The 27,987-nt window shown below is 45.8% G+C and overlaps 2 pseudogenes; both read right to left on the reverse strand.

Annotated features, from left to right (window-relative positions):
* Window positions 1-10,587: 10,587 nt before the first annotated feature.
* LOC119289759 lies at window positions 10,588-14,412 on the reverse strand (annotated as a pseudogene).
* Window positions 14,413-21,788: 7,376 nt separating this feature from the next.
* Window positions 21,789-24,276, reverse strand: LOC119284123 (annotated as a pseudogene).
* Between the last annotated feature and the right edge of the window lie 3,711 nt (window positions 24,277-27,987).

Raw genomic sequence — 27,987 nt, forward strand, 5'->3', positions numbered from 1 at the left:
GAAAATGGACGGTGCACAGCATTTGCTCATTGATGAAAACAAAAACTACTCCATTCGTTCTATAATGTAAGATGTTTTTTTGACACTACGTCTTACATTTTGGGATTGAGGGAGTAATATGCAAATGTCAACAAAACGGAAAAAATAGTCCCTCTGTGCAACTGTAAATTCTCATGGAAAAAAAGAGAGACCATTTCGTAAAGAGCGATATTTTTTTTCCAGAGTGCCAGTAAAAAAAATACAAGGGTCCAATTGTTGCTGCTGGGAATGCGGAAAAGCGATGGCGACAACACTTGTGTGACTTGGATGGTAGTGCTGCGTGCACCCGGTCTCGAGCACTGGGGCGAAAGCCTAGGTCAGATCCGAGTGGTTATAACCGACAATGGTGATGTTTTCTTACGTCGTTGCCTTCTTGGAGGCATTGCTCGGATATGCTCGGACTGATACTTCAGGGTGAAAACTAAAGATTCTAGCCTTTGTGGTTGGATCCAGTGACGGCGACGCTTGAGTGTCGCTCCCTTCTTGAAGGCATTGCGGTTGAAGATCCTCGTCATCAATGTGGTGTCAATGGTTTGTGCGGGTATGGTCTCAGTTGTAGTTTGTCGATCACTGACCTGATTGTTTTGGGGCTTTCTTTTATCTTTTTTCCTCGCCTACGCATAGTTTTTGGTCTTATGACTTTGCTAGCTGCTCGTTTGTTTCTACGTGTGTGTTGGGTTGGCTGTGTGTATCATAGTTACGCAGAGGCCGGGTGAGTGCTCATTGTGTTATGTATCCTCTTGAGGCTCCACTCTGAGCCAATAAAATTCCCCCTTTGTTGAAAAGTAAAACAAATACAGGTATAGTTTACTAGCAAAAGGTTTTCTTTTCAGGACCACTAAACTTGTCTTCTGGTGCGCCTGAAAAAAGTGGAGTCTTTACTGTACGTAGTGCGTACAAATTGGCTAGTGGCTAGTGATGAATGCTCGAATTTTAGAGAGGCTTCTACTAGTTCTCGACGTGATGGAACAAGAGAAGCATCGAACTTTATATGGCGTAGTGCAGCGCCACCAAAGGTTCAGGCATTTGCGTGGAGACTGGCTACTGATTCATTAGCAAATTGGACTAACAAAGTAAAAAGGAACTTGGAAGTTCTAGGAACATGCCCTGTATGTGGGATGGAGGACGAAGACTCGTTTCATGTTTTTTGCACTTGTAATCATGCCGTCATCTTATGGAAGGCTATGGCAAAGGAATGGGTACTGCTTGAGCGATTAAGCATGAAGAAGAACAAGTTAATATCATGATGCTCTTCTGGCGAATCTGGTATGTGCATAATGGAATAGTGCACACAAAACAACCACCACCCATTGAAGTTTCTGTGCGCGTCCTTGCCAGTTACCTGTCGTTCTTAATCTCCCTTCACGTGTGTTCAAATGTTGATCTAGTGAAAGGGAAGATAGCAACTAGAAATATTCAGAGACCGGTTCAGGTCACATGCAGTATTGAACAAGAGGTCTGCTCTTGGGCTGCACCAACTATTGGCAGAGCCAAACTCAACTCGGACGCTTCGGTCCTGAGTGCTACTGCAGGAGCCGGACTGATCCTAAGGGACCATGAGGGAGAAATAGTTTTCAGTGCTTGCAGATTCTTATATGCATGCGATGATGTTTTCGAAGCGGAGCTACTTGCAATAAGGGAAGGAATTTCTTTGGCCCTACAATGGAGTAGCTCACCAATAGACCTTGAGTCCGATCATTTAGAGGCTGTCAGCATGATCAAGGGAGGTACCAACAACATATCTAAAAATGCGATCATTATTAGAGATATCATTAGTAGTATGGGGGAGAGGAATTTTCGCATTGCTCATACTAGTAATATGGTTAGTCATGCCTTGGCAAATTTTGGTAGGATGCTAACGCCGAACTATGGTTTGGCTAGGCTCTGGTCCAGAACAAGTTTTGGCACTTGTGGGACAAGATGTAATTTCTCATTTCGTAGTAATGAAAGAGTTTATTCTGCAAGAAAGAAATACTTGCCTTCTGATACAAGCTGCTAAAATACGGACGTGGAGTATATGAGCTCGAACCCAAATGAGCTTGGATGAACAGTAAAAAAATGAAAATAAATTCAAAAAATTCTGAAACTTTTTTTTTGGTAAACTTTGAAAAATATTATAAATGCTTGCAAATTTTCATCATGAGATCACATGCATGGAAGGCGTGACAAAAAAAACAAAATCGATGCTCTGAAAATGCTACTTTCGAAAGCATTTTGAAGCATCTGAGCTCATATGTTCTTTGTGCACCAGATACTAACTTTCAACATATGCAAAAACCAGCCTCTTCAATGCATACGTCATCGGCCACTTCCTTCCTTTCACCAAACATCACGCACTCATAGGCCCACTCAGAAATGTTGTAATCGTTCAGGACCCTCTTCAACTCCACGCTCCCCTTTACAGCTGAGCTAAAGGAGCATGATAGCGTAGTTGTACATGTCGACCTTGACATTAATCATTGTGTTCTTGCTCCGTTCTGGCACGAGATAGCGTCTCATGGCTCGGACACAAGTGAGTGTGTTGGTATGGTTCCTAATCAGTAGCTTTGCATGTCCAAAGTCAGCAATCTTGACTATCCCTGAACTGTCGATGAGTATTTTCCCCTGTTTGATGTCGCAGTGGATTATTGGGTTTTGTATCTCTTCATGCAGGTACTGCAGCCCCCTTGCGACATCTAATGCAATCGTAACGCTCTTTCCCTAGCTAGGCGGTACATCTGAGTTAAAGAGGAGGCTTGCAAGGGATCCTTTCGGTATATACTCGTACACAAGCAGACGGCACGTATCCTCAATACAGAAACCAAGCAAGCACAGCAGGTGTCGGTGGTGTGTTCTTGCTATTGCACGCACCTCCCGATGAAATTCTCTCACCCCTTCCTCAGCCATCTTCTCGGGCCTCTTCACAACAATCTCCTTGTTTACGTTGGCAAGGGTACCCTTGACTACCATACCAAAAGCACCCCTACCAAGCACTTCGGCAAATCCAATTGTAGCCACATCTAGATCTCGAAAAGAATAGGATTGCATGCCGAGGTTGTCCCCATCAACCTTGTAGTCATCCAGTTTGGGCGCCCTTGTGTAACTCAAAGATCATTTATGTTCATAGATAAGAAGCACAGATCATGAGATCACAACCAGTGAGAATACGACCATGATACACAAACTTATCATCCACAGTATAGTGGTGATATATTTTATTTAAACAAGGCAAAAGGCTTTCTGTTTTCAGAGAGTGAGAATTAACCGATTAACTAACGGAAAAACAGGGCTAAAAGCCTAAAATGGACGCAACCCTACCCCATGACATGGGCACCACCGGCTGACCTGACCACTGACATGGAGACCATGAAGCTACAAAGAAGAAAAGAACATCTGTTGAGGAGTTGCAAGTGTCACCGTCATCTCCGGTTGGCATGCCGAGCAAGCAACTCCGGCTTAACCATAAAGCAGCACCAATGAGGCCATCCGGCTGACAGCAGCACCAAGGCCATGTCAACCCATGCTAATAGATGACCACATGCAGCAAACCCATGTGTAGGGTATCGATCTGCTCGGCATTAAATCACATGAGAGATTATTGTTGTTGAAGGGAAAACATTCTCCATTCCTAACATAAAGCGGTTTCATTACGTGCTGAAGGGTGCCGAGTCCTTCACGATCCTACTCTCAAATAACTCGAAGGTAGATGAAGGAAAATTAAAGTATGCAATAACAAACCAAGGGCTTCTTTGAATAACGTAGCACTAATTGTCTTGAGCAACTAAGTTGATTGGTGGTCTGTTGTTCAAAGATGCCTTGGTCTGCTGTTGCATACCTTGTTTTCTCTTCATCTACCTCAGGAAATTTGAGAGCAGGACAGTGAAGAACTTCATACCTTGTTTTCTCTTCATCTACCTTCTTTTCTCTTCATCTAACGTAGCACCAATATGACTTCAGGAACGAAAACAATAATTAACAATACGCGGTGCTCACATTAGTGCTTAGTGGTGCTATTCAGCGACATGCATGCGTTGTGAAAAGCGACCGTTGCTGCCAGCACCAGCTAGAGGCAGGATGGAAGAGAAGGGCGCCATGTCTGCAAGGACCACGGCATGCCTTCTCCTCATCACCAATCTCAGGACTCCCTGATCTCTCTCCATTGAGCAGCACGGGATAAGCTCGGTCAGATTACAAATCACTATGGCTGGTAGCCCGGTGTCACCAACTCACCATGGCTTCTCCAGATCGGATGCTTAGTTTGTATGGATTGGAAAGATCAGACTGTAGGTGTTACATGGCCTGGTGGAGAAGTTGGGCACATCGGTGGGTAAACGAAGTGAGGAAGACAACCGGATCCGATTGAAGTTGTAGCCAGCGAGGGCTGCGACCATGGGGTTGCCTTTCCAATGTCCATGTGGTCCCTTGGGTGACCATGAAGATCAACGCCCCGGGGTTGACTGGGTCGAAGTAGAAGGGACAGTCCAATGTTGAGGTGGCCGAGGGCATCGATCCCACCCACAGTTTTGTGGCGGCTGGGTTGGCCTGACTTCCACTGGAAGAATCGGCGGGGAATCTATGGATGGGCCACGGCGCTCGGGCGCATTTGATGGCACACACGTCCGCCGCTAGGACTCGTCGTCGTCCTTTCTGTAGGATGCGGAGAAGGGGCCGCGACCCGCGGAGCACGTATCCAGCATGACACTGTGTGGTCGAGGAACACGAAACCAGCATGGAGCCATCACCAGATCAACGACGGTGCCACACGGCGGGTGAGGAGAGAAGCCTCCGCCTGCTGCGGTGCAAGGAGGATTTGTTGGTGCTCATGACGGACTAGAACGCGACCACTGGAGAGATGCCACGGCCAGGCCTGCGAGGGAAAGAAGAGATATTGTCCCTGGTGATCCGGTAGATAGGAAGATAATATGGACAACAATTGATAAAAGAGAACCCCTAGCACGCACTTCGGCAAATCCAATTGTAGCCACATCTAGATCTCGAAAAGAATAGGATTGCATGCCGAGGCTGTCCCCATCAACCTTGTAGTCATCCAGTTGGGGCGCCCTTGTGTAACTCAAAGAACATTTATGTTCATAGATAAGAAGCACAGATCATGAGATTACAACCAGTGAGAATACGACCATGATACACAAACTTACCATCCACAGTATAGTGGTGATCTATTTTATTTAAACAAGGCAAAATGCTTTCTATTTTCGGAGAATGGACCGATTAACTAACGGAAAAACAGGGCTAAAAGCCTAAAATGGACGCAACCCAACCCCATGACTTGAGCACCACCGGCTGACCTGACCACTGGCATGGATACCATGAAGCTACAAAGAAGAAAAGAACATCTGTTGAGGAGTTGCAAGTGTCATCGTCATCTCTGGTTGGCACGCCGAGCAAGCAACTCCAGCTTAACCGTAAAGCAGCACCAATGAGGCCATCCGGCTGACAGCAGCACCAAGGCCATGTCAATCCATGCTAATAGATGACCACATGCAGCAAACCCATGTGTAGGGTGTCAATCTACTCGGCATTAAATCACATGAGATATTATTGTTGTTGAAGGGAAAACATTCTCATTTCCTAACATAAAGTGGTTTCATTACGTGTTCAAAGGGCGCCGATCCTACTCTCAAATAACTTGAAGGTAGATGAAGGAAACTGAAAGGATGCAACAACAAACCAAGGGCTTCTTTGAATAACGTACCACTAATTGTCTTGAGCAGCTAAGTTGATTGGTGGTTTGTTGTTCAAAGATGCCTTGGTCCGCTGTTGCATACCTTGTTTTCTCTTCATCTACCTCAGGAAATTTGAGAGCAGGATAGTGAAGAACTTGAAGCCTGGCAAGTCTCTTCTTTCATTGCAGCAAAATCCTCTTGTGGTAGAAATGTGGATTATTTTCTTATGTTCTGAAGAGAGTCCCGACAGACTGAAATTCAAATTTTCCATCTTAGCTGTTTGTTGCTCGATATTTATGTCATGTTATGTTTGTCACACATTTTTTTTAATGTACTAAAGGGCATTAGCACCAAACTCATGGTCATGGTGTCATCCTACGACGCCACTCCCATTAGCGCCGACTCCCTGGCTGTGTATGAGGCAGACCGCGTGGCGCTGTTTGCGGAGGAGTGTGCCCATGAGGCATACTTGCAGAACACATTCAGGCGAACCCGTAGCTCCTCGCCGAGAACCGCTCGATCTTTGAGTCCGTCGAGGATGAGCGGAAGGCCAAACTAATCCTCCGTGTGATGGTCCGCCTCTGTGCCTAGCGCAACAGAAGTTTTTTTAGGAGCTAACCAAGAAAGAAGCACGTCCTGAGGAGAGCGATGAGCCGGTGTCATCGAGTTCGCCGACCGTGCGTGCTGACGCGCTAGCTCCTCCAATTGGGGGGGGGGGGAGATCTCCACCTTCCCTGACCCCACGATGACCAACTTCACCGACTACCGCTCGGAGTAGAGTTCCATCCCCGGAGTAGTCAAGATAGATAGTTTGTCATTGATGTAGGGATGTAATTATGTAGTTGGTGTCAACTCTGATGACAAATTCTGACGCTTTTGCTTATATGAATCATGAACCCTTATGTTGCTTATGTTCCGTGCATGTGTTTTTCTAACACCGTGTTGACTGTTAACATTTTGTTATTCTTCCTTCTGTAGATCAAGTGGTCTATGGTGTACTAAGGTAGATATCTAGGAGTCTACAATTCATGGCAAGCATGCATGAACAAGTGAATCATTACAAAGGCAATTGCTACAAATAGTTTAATACTAGGGTGGAGACATAGGATGATTACTCCCAGTATTTGATCAAAGAGAAGAGGAATCACGAAGTAGTCAAGGGTGCAGGTCAGATCAGATTTAGTTGGAAGAACTTGACAATCTTCGTACAGTTCCTTCTAATTGTGGCATTGCTTGTTATGATGCTTTGTGTGGACCATGTAACATAAATTTGTCACATTGGGATTTAGTGAGTACTTGCGACTTGTTATGATACTTGCATGGACATATATGATGCTTCTGTGAGCTTGATGGAGTGTTTGTGAATTGTCTATGACGTGGTACTGTGTGTGGTATAGTTTCTATATATACATATTTTGTCGCAGGACTAATAGAAAACAAATGTAAAAAACCAACTGATAGAAGCTTTCCCGGGTACTACATTCGGTAGAGATACTTTGTCGAGAACAAAGCTTGGCAAAGGTGCCACACCATTATGCTCTGGTTACTCACTGGAGGCTTTGCCGAATTGGTAATTGAGGATCCTGACAAAGCGAGTGCGTAGGGGTTTCGCTGTGGGTGAGTTTGCCGAGTATAAGCTCTACAAATTGCAAAACATGGCAATGTGTGTTTGCTGAGTCCCAGACAGTTGGTGCTCTGCATACCGGCATGGACACTTGTCGCCTCATGCTTGTCTTGCTTCGCTGAGTTCGGCTCTCCGGCTCTCGGCAAATACATGTGCCATGTGGCAACGGCAACCGCAGTTCGGTCTGTCAAGTGCCTTTTTTTTCTGCCGAGTACCCACATAGATTTCGGTAACGAGTTTGGCAAGTCCCCATGGGTTGGTTCTTGGCAAAATATCCTTTGATTGAAGGGTTTAGGCCGAGAACCCATAGCCGATATCTTTACTCAGAAAACTATATGCTGAGTGTTGCACGCACTTAGGAAATATGGATATTGCGGTAGTGACTCTAGTTTGTCCTGTATTGGACAAGGTACTTTCTGGGATCAATGAGAACCTTGGCATGTTTTTGAATGCCCATTTTTTCTTCTACTAGTCTATAAAGCAGGGCCACGAGGCATTTTTCCTTTACGAAAAACCTCTCTCTCAATGTCCTTGGAGCAAGCAAGCAAGTCGGGGGTGTGGTGTTTTATCTTATCTAGGGTTTCGTTTTATTATTGTTGTGTTGGGTTGAACTATGAACTATCTATATAAGTTGTAGTGGTACTATGTATGTCGTGCTTGGGACCCGTTTATCTATCTTAGTTGTAATGTGGTACTATCTAGCTCATGCAATGCTACTACTTATGCTACTATATTGTGATGTGTTCTATCTGGGTTTTTCCTATCTAGTTGATATTGGTCAGTTTGATATATAGCGTGCTTGATGTTCTATCTAGTTGATCTATGTGTTTAATAAAAAGAGTAGATTCCAATATGGACATGCAAGTGTATGGGTACCCAATTTTTTTTGCAAAAAAAAAATTCATATCTTGATGTGCTGCATGTGTGGGGTGCAATAGGGTCACAATAGCTAGTAGGTGTAGGGTGCAAATTTTTGTGCAACCATGGACATGCAACTAATTTAGTTCATGCAAATAATTATTGCATTAACTGAAATGCCCAAAAGAAATATTTCTATGCTCCTAAAAATATCGACTCGAATTTTACCTCTGGCCATTATTTTTAGAGCAAAACATGAACATTTTATTGGACCTATTTGAAGCGAATTTTAACTTGATCGTTTCCAAAAATGATTTGTGAGGCTTTCACATATCCCCATTTAATTTGGGTTCATGGAACCATAGACATGCATAAAAAGAATCACAAAATAATAGCGGCAAGCAACAAATATGTAAAGAAAAACAAAAAAGTAGAATACATACGGCCCAACATTTATTCGACAGAAAAATTTGGCTAAAGAAAAAACAAGTAAAGAAGTATATGTTTGTTAAAAGTTTATTTGCCGAAGCAACATTTTATTTTGAGGTTTCAGTCGAAGCATTTTTTTTAAACATGGGTGCCTCTATGCTATAAAACTGGGCTGGTGCCCCTACGCAGGTGGGGTTGTGTCCATTTGGGCCTGGTTATTTTCTCATGGCCTAACATCTATTTGGCAGCAAGATTTGTTTTTCTGAATTTGGGGGTTGTGCACTCTGTTAACTGAAGAACAAGAACAGAGCATGAACGCTGAATATTTCTGCTTCGATTCAGTTACAAGAACTTGGCATGGCGCACATATCGAATCATATGCCCTGACAAACCTAAATGCCCCCTCTAATGACGGGTGAATAGCAAGTAAAACATAAACAGAGCACTGACAGAACAATAAAACCCCCTGCCATGATATTTGCTTGCTTCTGCAAATTGATCATCTCCATTTGATTTTTCTTGATCTTCTTCAGTTCCTCGGTCAGTTCAGACTCCAAGTGCGGTTCAGCATTGCGCGCATACCTCGCCATCGGCACGACTCTGCCCGCCCCTCTGCCCGAGCTCCCGAAATTCTCCATCTGCGGCACCCCGCCCCAATTGAGCTCCCAGGTTGCGGCCCCTCTTGAATCAATGTAGCCCTCGAACTAAATCCTCTCAACATAATCATCCATCCACTCGAAATGTGTGCATTTCTTCAGGATCTGAAAACAACAACATGAACCCTAAATACAAAATTCGAGGGGAAAAACAAAATGTGGAGAAATCAGAGCAAATGGCAGTGAAAGAACGGGCTAAGAACTGAGATCTAACCTTGCCATCCCTTCCTGCCATTGTTTTGCTCAAGCACTTCACAAATTACGGCCCAAGATTTCCATTCTCATAAGTCCTACTGACCCACCGTTTCAGAGGCTCTGGGCGTGGGCAGTCAGGGCACCTTGTGAGCGGCACTGAACCATATTGACTCCATTTTGATTGCGTGGCGGAGGAGGTGGACATCTGCACTAGGTCGCCGGAGAGGGTCCGTCGGAGAAGAGGAAGAGTGGGGAAAAGGGAAAAGCAATGGGCAGCGGCGGGCGGACGGGCACGGGCGGAATCTCTTCTAGCTGCGAAGAGGTGGGTCTCGCGCTTACTGGACAAGTGGTGGGTCCCGCGCTTATGTGGATAAGCTGTGGGTCCAGCCCATAACAGCTAATGAGGGCATCAGTTCAGTTTAAGGTCCATGTCGTGTGTGGGCTGTTTACTCGCTCAAAAGTGTCGCCCCCAAGCCATTCTGTCGAACAACGTCGCACTCCATCCAATTCCCACGAAAGATGTCGCACAGGGGATGGTACTTTCTGGGATCAATGATAACCTTGGCATGTTCTTGAATGCCCGTTTTTTCTTCTACTAGTCTATAAAGCAGGGCCACGAGGCATTTTTCCTTTACGAAAAACCTCTCTCTCAATGTGTCTCGGTAATCATCAATAAATGTGAAAAAAAGGACAATCAAGAAATACAGATTTGTTATAATACTAGCAAACACAAATGATAAGAAAAGAAACGCAAAATGAAGGGAAATAATCATCACTGAGAAGTTCGATGCTTCCCTAGCGACACTGACATGCAGTGACCACGACCCTTTCCTGTTTTCTCAAGAATACATGGCGCTGATTCAAAGTCGTACATATATGGATACAGTCATTAATTGTCACATGCTGCACTAGTATCACACAGAAACAACCGGCCATCACAACCCAAACATAGATATATAGGGCAGAAAGAAGAGAATGCTGGTAGGTACAAACATTTTCGGACTAATAAGTTCAGTACAAAAAACGACAATTGACCCAGAATGGTGACAAACTGAGCAATACTAGGCATACTAAGATAAAATGGCAGAGTGGTCTTGCTGCAATCTTGCATCAAGGTCGGTCCTCATATTCTCTCAGAAATGTAGGCCGCCAGCCTTCCAGCTGGCCTTCGTCCTCCAACTTCCATTTCTCCATGGCACCTTAGCATTATCCGCACCAAGTAATCGACCGCGATCCATGCAAAACTAAGCCTCACCGGCATTCCTTCTTCATCATCTGGATCCAATAAGGCCCTCGACTTCTCAGTCCATTTGGGGTGATACGTTACCTGGTACCACGCAGAGGCCTTCATTTCGTAGAACAGATTCTTCACATCGTCATCGGAGATCTCAACCTCATCTGATGTAAGGCTTTCAAAGACAGACCGATACTCCTTCTGGAACGCATTGTACGCATTCTTGACCCTGTCCTTTACATCCACTAGCTTTCTGCTGTTGTTCCTGGGAAGGGACCAGATGTGCCCTGTCACAAGTTCAGCTTCGGTGCGAACGCCGTATTGATTAAGCAGTGAGTTCAGCTGCCTATCATATGAGCACTTGCACTGCCATGCACTCGCAAGGAAATCTGATGCACCGGCAACTTCTAGATCATTGTCATAAGGCAGATCATGTAGGGTCCAAGCTTCGTCAGAATCCCAATTACCACTGGAATCTTCTTGGATTGACCGATAAAGTCTTCCAAGAATCTTCTCGGATTTATATGATCTTGAATCTTCCTTTAACAGAAAGTCAGGGTAGATTTTTGGTCGAAGATACGATGGCATCGCCACAAATTTGCCTGTTTTGGGGAAGTCTACAGCAGTTGCTGCTAGTTCAGCTAAGTGAATGCACTTCTCATCCATAGCTCCAAAATCACTAAGATCAGCATGAACAACATGAGCATTGGAGATCATACCAAGATTGTCACTCACCATGTTCTCCAAGAAGAAACCAACTGTGTCCTGTTAGAAATATGATATGTTAATTTACTAATGCAACGAATAACTACAAAAAGTATTTATCCACAAAACAAGGAAGCCATATGCAGAAACTAGACGAAATTCAGATGCAAGTCATGTGAGAACGATTGCCAAGATGCTGATAAACTTTTGCTGAGCTTATACTTTGATCAGACTCCTAAAACTATATTTGAACAGGCATGTGGTTAAGGTTGACATTAATCAAACCATGAATTGAACATGCATGGTACGAGTTTGGTACATGCAGCATGGATAACGGCACAGCAAATAACAAATATTAAGAGCAATGAAGATATCATATAACACACATATCTAAGGGGAAAATGTCATGGGTTTCACTACTTACATGTTGAGATACTTCACGTGGTAGTAATTTCACTTCCGGTGGGGAGTAATCCATCGGTTTCCAGCTCTTTTTTCTCGGAGGTATAAGTTTGTCATCCCATGTGACGAAGTATATATCACCATCAAGATCACTCCCTGATGCTTCATCTGGATGTGGCCTCTCGCCATTTTGTGGAAAGACCAAACAATCAACCATGTGGCGCAGCTCAGGCACATCGACTGCTTCGAGTGCAACTACTACAGTGCCAACAATGATCTTTGTACCATGCTTGACCAAACATGGATCGAGCAACGGAGCCGAGGCACGGATGAAGCACTGTCCATATTTGAGGATCCCAAGCTCGTCGAGGCAGCCAATCAACCACCTGCCTTTTGGCACGAAGATCCTTGTTTTCTCCAGAAGATCATGAAGTTGTGCAGATCTGATGGCCAAGAGCATGGCCCGCAAGTGTGGCTCAGTTCCGGGGCCAAAGCCGGCACTCAGCATTAGTGCCGCCGTGTTTGCATTCTCAGGACTACATGATCTCCTTGTTATCTCAAAGGCTGCGTCGCTGTCAGTCAAAATCTTTTCAAGATTACCCACCATGCTCTTCTGCATCCGCCAAAAGACGGCATCGGAGACGCCCAGCGACGAGAGAAGCACTATTATTTGGCGGTTCAAGAACCCTGGCTGGAACCTTGTCCAGGCAAGCACCTCTATCACCTTATGATCAGAGTCGAATTTCTTCATGCTTGGCCTTCACTATCTCGCTGCCACACTGCTATCACGCCCTTGTAGCCACCAAACCTGATCTGGTAAGCAGATGGTGGAGTGTCGGCCGTGAGCTGCAGCCTCTTGGTGACCTCCATTGCAAGTTCCGGCGCAATCTTGCCGACTCCGTCCGAGAAAGTGTAGCCATTTCGCTCAATGTCCTCGAGATTCTCGTTCACCTCATGCGGCTGAACCGTGACAGTGGCATATGATGATGAGAAGCACTGCCCCATCCGAGCGGCGTGCTTGGCTACGTTTCTGCACGTGAACCGTCCCATCCACTGCCTGATGCTCTCCACCGTCGTGTTGCCGTCCTCGGCGAAGAACCACGCAGATCTATCCCTGAGCTGGTTCGGCGAGAAGGCGAGCAGGGAGTACTTTCTTCCACACATGTGGAACCCTGATGTCATGAACGTCCTGACCCTCATGTGCACAGTGGTCTTCTGCTTAAATGAGTGTGACATCAACTCCTGGAGGATCGGCGCCGCGTAAAAGTTTAGTGTGTTGTTGTTGAGTGACTGCATCGCCTCGTCCATGAATGTTACTCTCAGGAACCGATCGGCCACATGATGGTAATGCCGTAGCAGTCGGTTGGAAAGCTCTTCTTCTGGTGGCAAGCAGTAGGCCCTGCTGGGTGTGATCACCAGACGCCGCACCTCAACAGTGTGATTGTGACTCATGTCCTTCCCACACCGGAGAAGTTTAGGGCTAACTCTGTCTAGGGCTTTCGTTAGCCTCTGGCATGCATCGAACACTGGCAGCTTATCCCCCCAGAAGTCCTTCAACGCGGCCACAGTGTCATGGTCGTCTCTTTCCCTCAGCAAGCCGAGGAAATCCGGCGTGAGCTGGTGCTGGTTAATGATCCCCTTGTGCACCAATGCATTCACGAGGAACAAAACCGGGAACGTGAGCCCCTCGGCCTTCTGTACGCAGAAGAAGAGTTGCTGCTGCTGCATTGGCTCCTGCATGACTGGAAGCTCGACACGTACATTGAGCCTCGGCACTGAGTACCATGAACGGAAGTCCATGATCGCCACCCCTTGCTGCTCCAGGTACGCTAGTGCGCGGTCCATTTTCATCAATCTACGTGGCGAGATCTTGATCATGTACACCCAGCACCGCCCGATAGCGCCGCTCACCGTGAAATCACTGGTCCGTATCCACGGGTCATCGTCGTCCGGCATGTCAAACGACACCGCCGCATGGATGTCATCGCCGTCTGCCGTGCGGTAGTTCACCAGGGGCGAGGCCGACAGCCCGATGAGCAGCGCGCAGTCGCTCCGGTACACCCGTACCTGTACCTCGGCGGTGTCACGCACGGGGAACTCGAGCTTTACGTCGCAGCGCATGACGACGGAGGCCTTGCCGTGGTTGTACTGTGACGGGGGATGTATGAACGCCGTGTCACGGGCGAAGACCAGCCGGCAGCATGCGTCGAACGGGTCGACCGAGAACTCGAGCCCCTGAGAAGGTCCTTCCCAGGCGGCGAGGAAGGTGTCCGGCGCCGGGAGTGCGCCAACCTCCAGGCGTGCGTCGGGGAAGCGGAACGGGTTGATGCTGCCGCGACAGGACGCGGCGGCGGCGACGATGCGTAGCGGCCTCCCGTGCAGCAGAAGCTCGGATCTCGCCGCCGCGTCGGTCGCGCGGCGCACAGCCTGCGGGTGCGCAAAGTGGACGAACGCGTGCGGGGGCGCTCGGAGGTAGGGCGGCAACGGCGCATAACGGAGCACCGACGTTGCAGGAAGGAGGAAGTCGGGGTAGGAGACCGGCGGGGTCCAGGAGCTCTTGACGCGGCATCGCCAGACCTGGCCGATACCCATGTACTCCAGGAAGCCGGCGATGCTACGCGCCGAGACGCTGCGGTCAAAGCCTCCGACGCTCACTTGGGTCGTCACCGGCGGGTCGCGCGATCCCATGGCCATGGCGCGGTGGTGTGTGTCTTGTGTGTTTGGCGTTGGGCGATGTAACCCCCTCCTCCCTCCCTTGGGATGTCTTTTTCTACTCCTCGGTAACGACGCGTTGCATGCAGCCTATGAACAGAAGACCGGAGATCGAGAGCTTTCTCAGTTTTGAGTTTTGACTAATCACTAGTTGTGACGTGTACACACCAGTAATTACTAGTGTGAACTTGTGATTGTTTGACGATATTTTGTACGTGTACACACTACACGCTTTGGTGAAGAAGAAGATAAAAAAATAAAAACAGAAGTGAAAATAAGATTAAAGAAAACCGGCTTCACGCATTCACTACGGGCTAAAATGACGAGGGTTCTATGCTAAAAAAGATGGGAAAACGCTTATTCGCAGCCGGATGCACGCAGCCGGCTGAGCAACCGTCTCGCGCGCCGTCGGATCGCGCGGCATCGGACGGTGCGGACGCGTTCTTTCCAGGTGTGTGGACGCGCGTGCCCCAGGTGATTTTTTTTTTGCTTCCACCCCCGTTAGCTCGGTGCCCCTGTCTGCTTCCATCGTTTTCCATCCACATCCCCATCTTTAGCTCTGACGACGGCGCAGGCGAGTCCGAGATCCAGGATCGTGGCGGTGGCGGGGGGACTGGATGCTGCCGGGACGACCGGCGGCGAGCATCGTCGGGCGGCGCCGAGCATCGTCCGCCACGGCGCCGAGCTACACGACCCCCCTGTTTTTGCGGCGGCGGACGAGAGGTATGGTGGCCTGCAATTCGCAGCATTTTTCTCCCCCGCCTGATTGATCTCCCTTCAGAGCTTAATTCCCAGTGGTTCCCAGCGCTGGACGAGTAGATCCGGGCCGAATGCATATCATAGATTAATTTGGTTTCAGTTGAGCCGTTACTCCCTCCAGGTCCCCAAATTCATCCCCATTTCACCTAGGTTTTGTTGTGTACATCAGATTAATTTGGTTCCATGTTGTAGCTAGGGTTTATACTTGTGATTTTAGAGGTAGGGGACAAGGTTGTAGTGATAGGTGATGAGATTTTTAGAGTTGGACATGGAGCTTCGTCTGGCAGCGAGTTCAAGAGTCTGTAGAACATGTAACAAATATTAACACAACATGAGTGTCAAATGACCACGCCTTCTGTTGCATGAAAAACATCTCTCCCAAAGCGTACGAGAGAGCGATCATGCAAGCAATATTCATCACACTTCTCTCTGGTGAATGAAGTCTGTTCTCTACAACTTACTTGCTGCAAACCACATTTTTAACAATAAACTTGCAAAATGTGATGAATATTGCTGCAAACCACCTATTTAACTATAAACTTCCAAAATACCAGCATACTATGCCAATATACATACTTGAGAATTGAAATAATAATATGGATAATAATCTAGCTAAAAGAGGAGGGTGTACCTAGCTTTGTAGATGGGTCTAGCTGAAAGTGGAGGGTTTATAGTTGAGATTTTAGATGTAGGGGTCAGGGTTGTAGTCGTAGGTGTTGAGATTTTCAGAGTTGGATGACTAGATTTCTCAGTGGTCTAATTTGTGATGATGCTATCTGGTCAGTAAAGATTAGGTTTATGCTGCATTTTTTTGTTTGTTTAGATGCATTTTGTTGTTTAAATTAGGTTGTTTTAGATGAAAGTCAGTGCAGCCAGTGTCTTATTGTTTGTTTTATTTCTACATATATACAAGATTTTTTCCATCTTATAGTGTTTTTGCTTCATGTAATTTTCTGTAGCTACATGTCAGACGAAGAAGTAATGGAGTCTGGTACTGCATTCAGTCAACGTTTTGCAGCAAAACGTTTGCGTGAAGTTGCGAAGACAAAACTTAATCCCACCAAGAGGAGCTACATAAATGAAAATTACTTTGGTGATCTGATGACCATTTCTCATTTCAAAGCGCCACCTGATCTGATGGAGTGGTTAACTATGAACATTGACACTGAAAAGCGTGAGCTCAGGTATTGCACCCACCTCATTTCTTTTTTTTCTCCTGCATAATGCATGTCTGCAACATATACTTTCTTTTCTTTCTTAGGTTATGTTTTTGTTAGTAACCAATGAATACATTTTTATTTGTGGGTTTTCAGGCTGAGTCGGACTAAGGTGATTGTGTTTACTAGAGACATGGTGAAGAAGGTTTTCAATATCCCATCAGGCAACCAACCAGTTGAGCTTTTCAAGAGACACGAGCAGTGTGAGCTACGCAACATTTATCATAAGAATGGCAGGGCTCCAATTGCGCATACAGTGAATGTGCTTCATCGAGCAAGGAATGATGATGGCGATACTATGAAGAGATCATGGGTGCTCTTGGCGCTTGCAACCGTTTTAACTCCAAGCACTGGAAACATGGTGCCCCTAGAGTACTTGAAAAGCCTTGAAGAAATGGACAAGGTTGCTGAATTCGCTTGGGATGAGCATGTTTTAAGTGTTGCAATGAGGGATGTCAAGAAGTGTCAGGACAAGATAAAATCACAAGCTACTTCTTCATTCTGGGTTGGGGGTTGTTTCCCTATGCTTGCGGTATACTCCCTCCGTCCGAAAATACTTGTCTTCAAAATGAATGAAAATGGATGTATCTACAACTAAAATACATCTAGATACATCCATTTTCATTCATTTTGAAGACAAGTATTTCCGGACGGAGGGAGTACTTTCTTTTCTTGTTAGATTGTTTCTATCTATCGCAACATGTCTTTGTTTGTCATAATCACATTTTATCTTTTTTGTGTCTGAGAAATTATTTCTTGTCTTTCTTATTCAGGTTATTTACATGGACCATTTGATATTCCCTCAAGCTGCCATCAATGAGCACCAGCTGAATTATTCTCTTCCAAGGGCTTGCTTCGTACATCAGACGGACTTTGATCTTGTATTGGAATTTGACAAGAACAAGCTATCTTTGGGCAAAGCTTCATTCGGGAAGTGTCGTGTAAGTTTTGTGTGTTTTTACCTTCCTCATCCATTGCATTATTGTTTCTTCCCATTTTTGTGTTTTCCTTATTTTTTCTGTTGTTTGTGTACTAATGGTTTTAATTCTTTTTTGTTTTCTTTTTACTTTGTGTCATGTAGTTTCGCCCTCTATCGGAGACACCGTACACAACATTTCCTGCCGAAGGCCCGGTAGGCAACAGGAGTGAAGTTGATCAAGATCAGCTGGTTTCGGACAGCCCGGATTGTGTTCATACTGAAGATTGTGGGGCTGAAAATGTCAAGTTTAATGACAACCAAGCTGATGTGGCTGAGGAAGAGAATCCTACGGAAGGTGGTAACAATCCAACGGAACATGGCAAAAGCTCAGACGAAGATGTGTGCGGTTCACTGGATGATTGGCTTCAAAACCCAGGACCATTCGGTGTAGAGCTTGAGGTGAGGTTATTCCTTATTCTTTTTGTGTTTTTATTTCTGTTCTTTATTTTTATTAAATACCTTTCTATTTTCTTTCTATTTGCTTTCTTCTAGTTCCATTATATGTTAAGTTGCTTCAATACTGATGACCATCATTTGTTCCACAAATTTTTCAGCTACCACCACATCTGGCTGCAATCTACGACAAGCAAACAAAACATTATTCTTCAGAGTTAAAAGGGGCTCTAAGCTCTTTTGGGCAAGTGTTGCAAGCAATACATTGCAAGCATTTGGGGAAACTCCTCAAAGATGTGGACGCTGCTTGGCGAAGTTATCAGGGAGCAACGGATGTTAGTTTTGATGTGCCACCCCCTCGCAGCAATGATGTAGACAAGTCAGATCAGCATGGATGTGCCAACGAAAGCTATATCAGGAAAGCTGCAGATGAGCCAACAACAGACAAGGTGGTTGAGCCGGGTGAAGGAGCTCGAAGCAACCATGCAACCGGCATTGATCATGAGTCTAATGGCGGCAATGTGGTTGAGATGGGCACACGAACTAGTTTTGTTGTCAGTGAGCCCCCTGCACAGTGTTTTGAGAATGCAAGGGAGAAAGTGTCTAGTGGTGAAGATATTGAGCATGGCGACCAATTCATCGAGCGCAATGACTCTGTGCACACTAGCGTGGCTGGAGATTGGAGTGATGCGCCGTCAATGTGCCTGTTCCAAGAGGGCACCGAGGAGTACGAGTGGTGGATTAGTGTCCAAAGTCAAGATCCAAAGTCCAATGCTCCAACTCATGGCAACACTGCCACAACACCAAAGTCTTGTGGTGTTTTTGATGTCACTCCTCAGGCTGCAATATCAAGAGGAGTAGAAGCTCCTGTGTACGATGTCACACCAATCTCCACGGCTCCATTATCAAGTGGGGCTGCAGGTATGCTCTGCCATGTATATCTTTGAACAAAACTCTCATCGCAACATTTTTCTGTAAAATCATTTTTCTACTGGCTTTTTTTCAGATGGACCATCAAAGCCACAAGAAGAGCCAGTTGTTCTAGTTAGCAGCATGGAACCAAGCCCCAACCTTGAAGAGGAGAAGTTGAAGAGGAAGGATGAGAACAAACTCAAGAGCAAGAAAAGAGTAGGGAGTCCACTGTCAGCCGGAGCAAAGTACAAGAAAATAAAGACAGATTCGAACACGGAAGCAATGTACCAACACTATGTCATGAAGAGGTACAAGATGAAGAAGATGAAGAGAGGGGAAGTTGAGTAAGTGGCATCTTTTTCTGAATTTTGCTTCCAACATTTTTGTTATCTTGTATTAATACATTTTTCATTTTTGTCAAACGGCCTCACTACTATGGTTTTCTTCCTTATTCTTTGCAGGCCTCCTTTCATTAGGATTGGTGATTTCCACATTACATACACGAACTTCTAGAAGTCGTTGAAGCCACGTGCTCATATTTGTAGTGAAGTCATGTCATTATTCATTGAAAGCTTCAACATTGAACAGTTGTCGTCTTCAAATGAGCAGAAGAAATTTGCTTTCTCTGTTTTAATGAGTGTTAGTTCCCATCTACTTTCTATCCTTTTTATTGCTATCACTTTTTCTAGAGTTTTTTTTGTGTATACCCTACTACAGCAGATATCTATTCATCCTTTTCTTAATTTTGTGTTTGCTGCGTCCACATGTGCTGCAGCTTCAACTCTCTGTCCACGAAGTATTTGATCCAAGTGTTTGTGCAAAAGAGCTGAGGAGGGCGTGCCAAAATTTTCAGATTTCTGTTTTTGACCTAGTAAGACTGCACCCAACACTTTTTTATATCAATTTATGTGTTTCCTTCAGTTTTTGCTGCTTTCAAGTTTATTCACTTCTATCTTGTATTTACTGCTTTTTCTAGCTTTACTTCACCATTGTCCGCGATGGCCACTGGATTGTTTGTGTCATTAACCTCTTGCACAAGGAGTTTAACTTGTTTGACTCATTGGATAATGGAAAACTGGATATTACTGCAAGGAATCAGGCAAGTGACATCTCATCCTTTTATTTGTAGTTTTCTTTGTTTCATTAATGTTTCATTTAATGTAAAAAGAGAGCAGTAACCTGTAGTTTTAGTGGTGGTAGCAATTTTTCTTCCATTTTTACTTGTTGGTTTACAAAGCACCTGTAACTTTTTTTGCTGATGTTTTGCTATTTGTTCTAGTTTACCAATTTCAAGAGGATTGCTTCAGAAGAGCCAGCTTTCACAGTGGACCTATCTTCTTTCAAATCCGACTGGCCGCTGCTTGACTACCCACAACAGGCAACTCAGTAAGCTTCGATGAACATCACCCTCCATAATAGTAGTTCTTTCGTGTCCTTTTTTGTACCCATCTTAACCATCTTCTACACATTTTTCTGTATGGCATCACAAAATAGCTTTGATTATGGACTTTTTGCAACTCTGTACTTGGAAAATTTTGATGGCATTAGGATGAAAGATTTTAAGAAGGTAAAAATTCATAATCATGTTTTTGGGGGGTACTTTTTGCATGTGTTGCGTGTCTGATATACTTTTGCACTCTTTTTTTACCATTTTTTCTTATGAAGCAAAATATGCTTGATGTGCGGAAGACGATTGCTTCGAAGCTGTTTTCCCATCCGCTGAACAAGATCTGCCCTCATGATGTGCATAAGGAAATCACAGTGTGTTGAAGTAGGTGAATCGTAGTGCATTCAAGAAGGCATTCAAGAAGGCGACCGCAGCAGCGTTTTGAAGATGCAACTTGATAATCCTAGGAATGTAGCTTGCCAGTAGTGTGTCATGTTATCTTTTATGTCAAATGAAACTTCATGTAAAGCAAATCTTTTTGTTTCATGTGTGTTTTCTAGCATCTTGTTGGCATCATAATTTTTATGACAATCATACGTTTGAGGAATTACTGGAAAGAAAACTGCTCATGAAACATTGACTTTTTTCGAAAGGATCAGCTTGTGATAGTTGCTGGAAGAAGTATTTTTTCGGCTTGTATGTCCTACTACTTGAAGCAATCAACCTATTTTTTAGTCGAATGCTTCTGAGCAATCAGTACATTTTGAGAAACACACTTTTTTAATAACTGAAAATTGTGTATTTTCTTTTTTGCCAATCCTGGGAGAGGCTCTAAAAGAATGCCTAATGAACATTTTTTATCATCAGTAAGTGGTAGTTTTCTGTTGCCTGGCAACGTTCTTTGACGCTGTCGTTAGACAAGCTTCGGCTGATCCATCTTTCGAGCTTTCCAGTTTGTGTACTGCTGGTGATACTTGTAATCTATATAAGTTGTATCTATTCCTCTTTAGTCAGCCATTTGCAATGTTTTCATAGCAGCATTACTGAGTTGGAACAGAACTTCCAGCCATGGCAATGTCAGTGGTACGAACGCGCACAAGTACCATTTCACAGGACTACAGCAAGTATGTGCAGCCACTAGAATATGGTTGGGGATTTCGCTAATCAAAGTTGGGAAAATGAAATTACTGCATATGATTTAAGACAACATGCTAGAAGATCAGCCTTTGTTCTGGTTCTTGAAGTTAATGTTGTACCTCCATGACCGCGATGATTTTTTAGTGCAAACATAATATCAATGTTTCATTTCTTTTTCACTCCTACTTTTTGCAGCAGCAATATAAACTTTTTTTTAGCACAATGATCTATGTAAAGTTAAAATTTATGTATTGCTCCCCCTCCAAAATATAAACATAATAACTGGAAATTGTATATAAACATAATATCAAACATAATATCAATGTTTCATTCCTCTTCACTCCCCACTCCAAAATGATCCATGTGAAGTTCAAACAAAATTCAGTACGTGCGCATAGTACAAATATGTCTTCTTCGAAAATAAGCTTTTCAAGTTACTGCTACTGTTTTCTTGTACTTTGAATTCAACTACAGAAGTAAAAACTAACTATTGAGCATGTTGCTCCACTTTCGCCATCGCATCTTGAAACTGAATGCAAGACTGTATTGTATGGCCTTCCTCGGAGCAAAACTGACATTTTGTTGTGAGGTTAGCAGCCATCATAGCCTTGTACTCGAGGAATGATTTGCAGGTTTTGATAGTGTGTTCTTCTTCACTGCAAAATGAACAAGTAACTTTCCTCCTAGGTTTTGGCTTGCTTGACGACTCCACATTGTCTTCTTTCGTGCTTTCTTTCTTGGCTTTTTTCTTGCTTTCTTTCTTGGCTTCTTTCTGAAGCTTCTTCTTATGCTCATCTTCTCGCTGCTCCAACAATGTCTTTTTTCTTTTTGCTCGCTCTGTTGGCCGACCTTGCTTCGACACACGAGCAGGATTTTGAAGTGGTGCTGATGATTGTTGGTTTGCTCCAGTTGCAGCATTAAATGCACTTGCTTGAGGGGGTTGCTGCTGCTGCACCACCTCTTCCCTGGACATTTGATCGTTTTCATCGAAGCAATTATGGGCCAGAGCTGCTTTATTACATCTGTCAGGAAGTTGTAAGCTGGATCAACTGAGCATGCTTCTGCTGCCAATGCATTCATATCTCTGCACAGTGAGTTGTACTTGAGAGTGTTCGTTTCTGGTAGTCCAAACTCAAGGAACCTCCCAGAGGTGTCCATGTTTGTCGTAGCTGCTTCGGACCACCTTTCCAGCATGTATCTACTTGGAATTTCTTGCACATTAATTTGTATCATCACCCTTATGATGTGTGAGCAAAGCACACCATTCATCTCAAAGTAAGTGCAGCTACATGAGTACAGCCACTCCTCTAAACAGCATGCACAGGGTACAACTTTGGATTATCATACAAGTTTGAGTAAAGCTCAAACATGATACCTTCCTTCTCAAGATTCGGCACTTGGTTGATTATATAAGCTGTAGATGCTGCCACTTGCTCTTGGAACTTGCCAAAGACGCTGCGTGTGTAGAAGTTAACAACTTGACTCTCTATCTTGTATTTTCCCCATAGTGGTGCTGTTGTCGTTTCTCCAGTGAAAGCGGCATTATCTTCACGGTCTAGCATTGTTTCTTGTAGTAGTTCATACTGCCTTACAAATGTAAAAACCGAGTTTTGTGGATGCACTAACGTCTTGAAATAAGAATTCAGCCCTTCTGATCGCCCGGTTGTGCTTGTGAAAGGGAAGAAATCATTCTTGAAGTACGCAGGAGCCCATGTCTGACGGCATTCCCACATGTTCTGTAAGTTCCTACTCTCTGTGTACTCGAAGCAATGCAGCATGTGCTGCCATGTTTTTTCAAATTCATCCACTGTCTCGGATTCATTGATGCATTCGTAGAAAGCTTTCTCAAAAATTGAATCCCTTGTAAGCAACCTCCCAAGTTTCTCACGCGCCTTCCGTTGTACATGCCACTTGCAACACCTATGGACTGTGTGAGGGAACACAACAGAAATTGCAGTTTCCATTGCTTTGCACTGGTCGGTCATAAGGTTTGTTGGGTACTCGTTGTTCATCGCAAGCAACCATTGCCGAAAGACCCACTTGAAGGTTTCAATTTGCTCATTTGGAAGCAATGCACAACCTAGGACAATAGTCTGAAGATGGTTGTTGATGCCAACGATCGGAGCAAAAGGCATGTTGTATTTGTTCGTGCAAAAGGTTGTATCAAAAAAGACATAGTCCTTGTACTTCGGGTATAGTGCTCTTGTCCTTCCATCCACCCAAAACAATGCTTCTACAACATTTGTCTCCTTATTCACTTGTGTTGCATAGAAGAATTGTGGGCTTTCAGCTTGCCGCCTCTCAAAGTATTAGACTGTCATGGCCATGTCCTGAAATGCCATGGTTTGCCGCATCTCGGACCGTGCATTTGAAACATCTCTTTTGACATATCCAAGGCGCCTCTGATCACCTCCGTGACAATCTCCAAGGATTCCCATGCAATCTGAGGTTGACAAGTTGCGTTCATGCAACGTCCTTATCATTTGGAGGTCTTCTCGTGGGATCTTTCAATGAGACCGGTAAAACCTAACCTTCTCTTCCTGTTTCAGCAGAGTATGTGTATGGTCTTCTGTAAAGCATGTGACGGTCCATCGGTTATCTCGGAGTCCAACGATCATGTGAGCCTTGCAATCGTGACGTTGCAACCTATTCCTTTTTCTTGTGTCAGCCATGTTCATCCAAAGTCCAGGGCGTTTGCTAGTGTTGCTCGACTCTGTTGCAATACTATCTGCAGTGCTATCAGATTCACTTTTGCTTCCATCAGGTCGTGCATGAACACATGTGAAAGTCCTGCTAATTAGCTTTGTGGGTCCTCTCGCCTGACTGTTTTTTGAAGCAGATGTTCTGCTTCCAAACCTGTGCCTGAAAGCATATGTGTTGTATAATTTCCTTGCATCGTCAACTGATTCAAAGGTCGTGCCCACATATGGAACAAGTGGTTGCGATGATATCGCATCATCATCTGCATCATCCATATCTTGTTGCCATCAGCAGCATTAATCATCCCTTCCATACTGACCCCATTAGCAGCAGACATTTGCGCCATAATGTAGCTCTCATCATCACCAACTCCAGCACCAACAACCTATTTTTTGTTGTTACAGAAAAAAGTTATCACATTGTCAGTAAGAAAAGGTAGAATGTGCAAGAAACTAGTGCTTCTAGCATAAAACATGTATTTACATCAGATTTGTTTCATCTTCTAATAAAATCCATTTGTCAGTGAAAGCAACATCATATTTGTTTCACACCCATGATACTAAATAAAATGCTTCAACATCTTCTAATACAATGATCACAGTGCTACAAGCAAAGTAATAAAGTTGATTTTGGGGTTTTGTAATACAAATTGGCTTTTCCTACTAGATGCAACATCTTCTATCTAACATTTTTCTAGTGAAGGAACTTTGTCCAAAAGGATCAACTGCTTAAAGCATGCAACATAGTCAAATAGAACTAGTGCTTCATTTTTTTCACAAGAAATGCAGCATTAGCCTTACAAATAAGCTCATATTGGGGATTTTTTTTCAACTTTGATTTTGTACTTTGTTAGGAGCATTCACCACACATGTTGCACATTTTCTGTTTTTGCAAATCTTAAACTGAAACTGCAAGGAGCAAATTATACATGGTTTCAGTTGACTCCCTCCTGAACATTTTTTTGCTGCATTTAAAAAAAACTGAAAGTGTAAGGGCAAGTATACACAGTTTTCAGTTGTTCCCCTGCACATTGCTGGAGCAGTTATTAAACTGAAATTGGAAAGTTAACATAAGGAGACATGCTGCAATTGATACTGTATTTTTTTCTGAGGACAGTGATCAGAGAGATACAAAATTATGAACATGGCAGAATCAAAACAACATCATGCTTCATGCCAGCAAGTATCTTGGAACTTACCCAAGCTTCTGAGGAGCTTGCCCGGGATGCTTCATCAGAGAACACAGGAGGATTGCGGAGCTCCCTTGCAGCTGCAGACCGGCGAATCGGCTCGCCGGCGAGAATCGGGGCCGATCTGGCCTGCATGCTGCTCGATGGAGCACCGGAGCTTCGATCCATGGCGGCCGACAACATAGATCGAACTATGTGGTGAGCTGCCATGGCGTTGGAAGGTGTACGGGGGCGTTGATGCGTCGACGGCGGCGAGGCTGAGGCGATGCTGCGTCGTCTGCGGCGATGGTAGAGCCGGTGCGGCGTTGGCGGCGGCTGTGGTAGAGGCAACGCTGCGTTGGCGGCGTGGATCTCCTCCTCGCCCTGGCCTCGGGCGGGTGCAGAGGAGCTGCAGAGGAGGTGGGGATTTTGCTTACACGAAAACCGTTGCAGCAACGCGGGGAAGGACAACGGGATCTTCGTAGGGAGGGTGAACACGTGGCTTGAATCCGACGGCCGCGCATAATTAAATCCAAGGGCTGTCTTGCAGGATGCTAATTACGAGATTTGCAGGCGGATGACGCCTAGCAGCCGCCAAAAAGATGCTACAAAGTCCTAGACTTCGATATTGGTGCTTACATTTTTTTTGGATTTACTTCAGATTTTTCGGTCTTGTGGGTTCAATGGGAGGAGATATTCCCATCAACTACAAAGGCATCTGTGACTATTTTGTCGATCCCAAGATAATGTGCCGGCCAGCTCAGTCTATAGGAGGTGCTCATAGGGGTAGGTTTTGCAATCGTGCGTTTATAGAGGTGAGTGTATGTCAGTGTTAAAAAAAGTCGAAGGTTTCGATCTTTGTCGATGACCTTATTGTGGGCACTCGACAAATAGTCGTCACCCAAATACCATAGAAAAAACATTCGGCAAACAATGAAAACTCGGAACCTAGGGTTTTTTTTTGAGAGAGAAACTTATGATCTATCTGTAATATGTCTTACAATGTTAACGATAGTGATGTACCGTACAAAGCAATGATCACCATACAAACCGACACAAACAACTCACCCCCACAACACACACACTCAAGGCAAAGATAGAAGGGTTTATAAGAACAACTAGATCACCCCATCCACTCCAAGCAACTACATGTAGGCATAGAGAGCACCACTTGGAGTCTCCGAAGACCTCAACCGGTTCACCGTGAAGAGAAAGCTGTGCACGACAACTAGAACACTCCAAGGCGGTGCCTTCAAGAAGGGCACGACACAGGAGCATCGACACCGCCCGATCCCACGATCAAGGTTTCCCTCGGAGCAATCGGGGCATGTAGAGGAGCCGCAACGACGCCTTCAAGAAGGAGGCGACACCCATAGGCGATGTCGCCGTCGGCTTGGCAGAGCCAAAGCAGGTTCTCACCCCGAGAAGTCCTCAAAGCCACCGAGCTGAGGCACAACAATCCAGGCCCACCGCACCCACCCCTCCGGATGTCGCACCCTGACCACCACACCGCCCGCACGGTCATGGCAGCGAGCTCACACTCGAGCCATGAGCTCCACCCATGAGCCCACACCTCCCACCTCCAGGGCCGCCGCCCCGACACCCATGGCCCCAACATCATCCCCAACCGAAGCTTGCCGCGATGACCCGCAAAGAGACATACGGGAAAGGCACCTCCTTCCCAGCCCCTAGACGGCCCCCAGGTCCGAGGCCCACCGCTGGGCCGGCCGCACTCGGCCGCCACCGCCCCGTCCTACGAGGTCGTGCAAGGACGAGCTCTCCGGTGCGCCACATGACAGGAGGCAAGGATGGTTCCATGGCCCACCCGACCTAGGATCCATCCCTCAACAGTGGCCATCATTGGGAAAGGTCCAGCCCTATGCCGAGACATATGCAAGCTCAGCAGGGGCTGGATTGGAGCCTCACTCGGACCGGCGCCGTGGCTGGACAAGACCTCACCAGCGGCCACCACCCACCACCAGCATCCATACAACCGAACGACAAGGTGCAACGGCGACCCGAGCCACCGCCCGCCGAGCTCCCCCGCGCGCCGAGCCACCCAGGCCGCCGCTAAGCCCGCGCCACCCACGGTGCAGCCGCCGCCAGATCTGGGCGCGCCCAAACGCAGCCGCAAGCAACACCGCAGCCACCTCCGCCACCGCAGAGCCGCCCGCGCGAGGACCTGACCAGGTCGTCGCCGCCCCGTGCCCGGATGCCACGCCGCCGTGCCCCCTACTCGCGCCGCACCTCTGCTGGCCACGCTGTACCGCGCCAAATGCGACCCATGGAGTGGGAAAGACGCCCCCCCCCCCACGGCCGGAGCTGACCGGGCTTCGCCGGGCCGAGCTCGCAGGCGGCAGCGGGGAAGGGGAGAAGGGGAGGAGGAGGGGGGTCCCGGCGGCGGCGGCACTAGGGTTTCTCCCGAGACGCGCGTCGCGGGAGGAGGGGGGAGGGAACCGTGAATCACCGATTACAAATATGACTAACTTGGAGAGAGATGCCGTTGGAAGAAAAAATGAGAGAGATGGTTGTGGTGAACTGGTGATGATGACTATGAAGATGAGATGAGATTGGCGGCGTATAGGGACTGTGGTTGGCTTTTGGTTCTCTCTTTAGACGAATTCTCTCCTCTGATGCGAATTAGCTGTGGCTTCTTTTATGAAGTGTCAATGGTTGGTCGCCCCTAGTGCCGACGGCGAGCGGTACGACCACTGGTATGAGAGGGTGCGCTTGTACCCATGTGCCGTCTTCTGCTCTATTTCCCTTCATGTGCCTCCTTTTGCCTTGTATTTGCTCCCACATTTGGTTCCTTCTATGT

This window comes from Triticum dicoccoides, chromosome 4A (assembly GCF_002162155.2).
Source record: "Triticum dicoccoides isolate Atlit2015 ecotype Zavitan chromosome 4A, WEW_v2.0, whole genome shotgun sequence".
Classification (NCBI taxonomy): Eukaryota; Viridiplantae; Streptophyta; class Magnoliopsida; order Poales; family Poaceae; genus Triticum; species Triticum dicoccoides.